This window comes from Silene latifolia, chromosome 6, assembly GCF_048544455.1.
Source record: "Silene latifolia isolate original U9 population chromosome 6, ASM4854445v1, whole genome shotgun sequence".
Taxonomy (NCBI): Eukaryota; Viridiplantae; Streptophyta; class Magnoliopsida; order Caryophyllales; family Caryophyllaceae; genus Silene; species Silene latifolia.
In genome coordinates this window covers 121,825,510-121,830,999 of record NC_133531.1, presented here as the reverse complement: position 1 = coordinate 121,830,999, position 5,490 = coordinate 121,825,510, and the positions used below count along the sequence as shown (strand labels likewise).

At 35.6% G+C, this 5,490-nt stretch overlaps 1 non-coding gene across 1 annotated transcript; it reads right to left on the bottom strand.

Moving 5' to 3' along the window:
• Nucleotides 1-4,034: 4,034 nt before the first annotated feature.
• Nucleotides 4,035-4,141, bottom strand: LOC141589404 (small nucleolar RNA R71). The gene has a single exon (XR_012520345.1). It is a non-coding gene; the product is annotated as a small nucleolar RNA R71 (small nucleolar RNA).
• Between the last annotated feature and the right edge of the window lie 1,349 nt (nucleotides 4,142-5,490).

Here is a 5,490-nt window from a genome sequence, read left to right as displayed (position 1 = left end):
AATGTCAGAAAACATGCCCCAAAAATCCGGATAAAATTTATGAAGAAAAAGATCGATATTTATCGGTTTTTAACCACTAAAACCAATAAACATCAAAACAAGGTGAAATCACATTTTAAATTTCATTTCTAACTTTTAAATAATATTTTTAAATGTACATAAATTTATCAAGGGCAGAATCAATTGTTTCGAAATTATGATTAATTTATTTTACTTTTATCGACTTTTATCTCATAAAATCAATAAACATGCAAAAGTTCAAACCAACCTTCAAACTTTTGCATACAATCAGTAGAAAACATGCATGAAACACCATAAACATTCCATGTACCGAATCAACTTTTAACTATTTTTAGTCAATTTTTAACTAAAATACGGCATTTTGACTCGGTTTTCTACCAAAAAACATTAAAAATAGCAAAATAACTTCATAAATCACCAAACTTTACCATAAATCATTTGAGATCAGTAGGTATGCATGTCCCAAAAATTTCGTGCTAAAACCTCTTCTAACACAATTTTTGAGTTTTTATAAATTATCTCATAATTCATTAATATGTTTAAAATCAACATGCAAATTACAAGTCTAAGCTCTGATACCACTTGAATGATCATAGATCCATATTAGACTCTCTAATAAAAATTAAATTATCTCATAATTTATCATTTTTGTGATCTATGTAACATGCATGCAAATATAAAAGCATAAAAATGAAAGTTAAGGAAAAACAATTTCCTTACATAGATTTTTATGGTAATATGGGCACAATCAAGATCTCCTACCTTGATTGTTCTTGAGCTTATAACAAAAGGATGATCCTCCTAACAAATCTTCAAAGAGAAGATCTCCTAACAATGTGCACCCAAGAACTCAACCCAATTAATCTAACAAGTATTTACTAGTAACTAGTTAGAATAAATCCCTTGATAATATGTAAATATTACTAACACTCTTAGTAATTATTTACTTTAGTTTACTAACAACTTAGTAAAGGATGTATAATAATTTTTAGAGAGATAGACCAAATTTTGTTCACATGCAAAAGTGAAGTAATTGAAGTGTGGAAAAATGAACAAAAGATGGAGTGTTATAAGGAGGAAGTGGCGGGTGGAGTAGATGGAGTGAAGGAGTCAACTTCTTTTAATTTTTGTCTAAAAACATTATGACATGCACAATGATTATATGACACTTATGGAAGAAAAACAAGTAAAAGTGAAATGATTATAATCATCCATTAACTTCATTTACACGGTCCAATTGCCCATTTACGGGTCCATATCGGTTCTTATATTTGTCGCACAAATACGTGTAAATTTTACTTTAAACATCGTTTCATTTTTAAATACTTCCATAACTAATTTCGTTCAAATCACTCCGTAAATATACGTGTACCGCTACACATATTATTTACCTACTAATATTAATCACATTAATCAATTAGTACAATTTTAGTGAATTAACAATTAATTAACTAAAACCCGTCTTCCAAAATTTATTACTCAATTATCGCATAATTAAATAATAACTGCCGTGCCTCGAGTTCGCAACTCGAAATCTCTCTAAAATAATCGACTAACCTTTTAGTCTACAAATCAAAGGACTAAATAAATTGTATCTCATATAATTAATTAGTTGTCAATTGGGGTTCGTTCCTTTAGGTGTGGCCGAAAGGGGTCAGTTGATCACCGCCGTCTCACGACAATAACGTCAAACTCTAGTCAGCCAACCGTTATCGATTTACGTTAATCAACTGACGAGGATCAAATAATTAAATATCTGATGATATTCCTTTAATGAGATTTATTATGTAAACGCACTATTGTGGAGGACACTAAATCCAACAAAGACTAGAAGGCATATGTAAATAATGAAGTAAGTGGGCAATGATGAGAAGATCCTTAAGGATTGTTGGAAGAAGAAAAGAAGAAGAAGCCTTGCTGAGCTACTACCCGGGCGTCTTGGCCACGGGACGAGCGTCCTGGCTGGCTACAATCCGAGCGTCCTGTAGCCAGTCCGCTCGTCCTATCCCTCTACAATCCGAGCGTCCCATGCCTTAGGCCGCTCAGATCCCTGTCCAATGCAAGCCGTCTCCTCCTCAGTTCACTCGGGATGCGCATATTCCTTGAACACTAGCAAAAGGGAGATGAGCATCTCCTTCGAGAGGAGCGTTTCCTCAACTTTTCTTAAGGGTCTTAATCGTCATTTAAGTCCTTAGTGACCATAATTTATGCACCTAATCCTTACTATAAATACCCCATTGTATTAATTAGATTATCATGTTCTTCTTATGCAATCTTAATCTCATTTTAATCTTGTAATCAACTTTTAATTTAGCATTAATACAAATCTCATTTCCCTAATTTCTCTATTGTTCATCATTTATTTTGGGTAATTGAATATTATTTGGGGTTTATTTGGAGGATTTACAACCCTCCATCATTCATCAAGTACTTCTATTATTCTTTGCTTATTATTTTGGAATCATCATTAGGTATAATTCTCTTAATCCCTTTTTAATTATTGTTAATCATCTTCATTTATTCATCATGTTTTGTCTTGCTAGTATGATTGACAACCTTGTTAGCATGTTAAACTTGATAATGAGTGAGTAGTCTTCTTAACTAGGGTTAATGGGGAATTAGGGGAAACCAACATGGGGATTGATTCATGCTTAATCTAATATGCTTTCATAATTAATTTGCTTGCTTGTTGTGATTTCAACTTATGCACATGTTATGTTTGATGAAATGCGAGCCTATGAATCCTTGCATTTTTTACCCATCACATATCTTTTCAATGAGACTTGTAAGACATAAACCAACTCGAGTCTCATTAGACCATACATATAGTTGGATAGGGAGGATTATGTCGAATTGTAGGTGTTGTACAATCTAATCGATTCGGCTCAGGAACCCAAACATTCCTAGGGATTGTAAGATATACACTAACTCGATCCCATCACAACAATAATTGCTTGCATCTAGTTGAAAACATGTTTATATGATCAAATCCCATGAATCCCCTATGAACCCATGACACCTTAGTGCTTTTAATCAATTGTTTACATCTCATTTTAATCATCTTGCTTGTTTGTTTACATTGTTATTTAGTTTAGTGATCTTCTTATCTCAACCCAATTTGTGACACCCTTAGACACCACTACTTGCAATCGAAAATCCTACATCAATACCCGTCCCTTGGGATCCGACCTTTACTTACCACTTTACTAATAGTAGAGTAGTTTGTGAAGTTATAAATATTGTTTTGGTCTAGGTGCTCCTAATGACAAGTAACCGAAAACAATAGTCCGTCCAAAAATGGCGCCGTTGCCGGGGACGGTGTTAACTTGATTTGATTTTCTTTGATTGTTATTAGTTGTGTCTTTCTTTGACTTGGGGAAGTAAAACTCCTCAAGGTTTGTTCTAATTATTTTCGAGTTGTTTGATATTTTGCATGTCTAGAAGATCACAAGGTAACGTGTTACCCATTGATCACGAAATTGAAAGAACTTTGACAACCAATAGAAGACTTGCTAGAAATACTTTAAGAGGTATTGGTGAGGTTGTAGATATTCATCCAAATACTATTGAGTTCATCAACCCTTTTGCAAGAGAAGGAGAGGAGAACCCAACACAAAATCAACCACAAAATCAACCCACAATGCCTAAGTTTTCATCACATTCCGTACCAACCGAGGAGAACCTACCCAATGGTACTCCCACACCACAACAGTTAACCGGAAATATTATTGCAAAATCCGCATTTATCCAATTAGTCGAAAGAAGCCAATTTGGGGGGATGCCTAGTAAAGACCCTCATTCTCACATGGAGTCTTTTTTGTGATTATTGTGATGCGATTTCACAAACTGGAGTGACTCAAGACCAAATTTGATGGGTCTTATTTCCTTTTTCTTTGATTTGTACCGCGAAACAATGGTTAAATAGCCTTGATAAAGCCACTCTTAGTATCGACTCTTGGAAGAAATTGGCTCTTGCTTTCTACAAAAAGTTCTACCCTCCGGAAAAGACCATCATGCTAAGTGCCCAAATCACGGGTTTTAAACAAAGGGACGAAGAATCTTTGTATGAAGCTTGGGAGCGATTTAGAAGAACTTGTCGCTCATGTCCTCATCATGGACTTAGCGAGTGGTTCTTGTTACAACAATTTTGGAATGGTCTTTATGAAGACTCCCGTAACATTCTCAACATGGGATCAAATGGTATGTTCACCGAAGTTGACGATAATCAAACATGAAACAAGATTGAGGAAATGGTGGTCCATAACTCACAATATAGTAGACCTCGAAAGGCTACTAGAGGAGGTTAGCATGAAGTGGACTCTATTACTCAATTGGGTGCTCAACTTAGTGCTCATATTGATACCATCAACTTGAAGTTTGAGAAGGCTACGGCTAAACTTGAAGAAGCCTCCAAATCACCAAAGCAATATGTTAATGCCATGGTGGCATCTTCATTAATTCCAAGTGGAATATGTGAGAATTGTGGCACTTTGGGACATGACCAAAGTGAATGTAGGGGAAAAAGTGAACAAGTGAATGCTTTTCAAGCATACAAAAGTGGTACCCATTATTCCAACTATTACAATGAAAACACCAAATTCCATCCAAATCTCTCATACAAAAGCCAAAATGTTCAAAACCCTCAAACAACATACACCCCACCTCCAATGAGAAACCCAAATCAAAGACCCTTTTACAACCAAAACCAAGGTAACCAAAATCAAACTCCATACAACCAATCAAATGACCAAGGTTTTGATGTTCAAAAAGCGGTCCTCCAAATGCAAAAGAACCAACAAGAATTTTTCAATCAAATGCAAAAAGATAGCCAAGCAAAAGACATCACCATCAACAACATCCTAGCCCACACAAAAATGTTGGAAACCCAAATGACTCAATTAGCATCTTCGAGCTCTCAAAGACAAAAGGGGCAATTACCACCTCAAAGTAATGCCCCAAGACATGAATCGGTTAGTGCCATCCACTTGAGGAGTGGTACAAGATATGAAGGGCCAAAGAAGCAAGTTGAGGATGACATTGTGGAGACTAGTGACAAGGAAAGAGTTGTGCAAAACTCTAGGGAAGAAGAACCCACCATTCAAGAAGTTTCAAAGAAGAATGAAGAAAAGGCCAAAGAGAAGGAGCCTATTATGATTAGACTTCCATTCCCGAGTCGTCAAGCTAAGCCTAAGTTTGATGACCAACTTGGAAAATTCATGGAGATTATGAAGAATTTAGAAGTCTCGATTCCATTCACAGAATTGATCAATCATGTTCCGGCCTATGCAAAGTATATGAAAGATATCCTTACAAAGAAGAAATCGATCCGGAAGCTTGAGACTATTGCTTTCACTAAAGTAAGTAGTGCCATTCTTCAAGGGAGTTCACCTCCAAAGCTCAAGGATCCGGGAAGTTTCTCCATTCCATGCACTATTGGTGACACTACGATCAACAAAGCTTTATGTGACC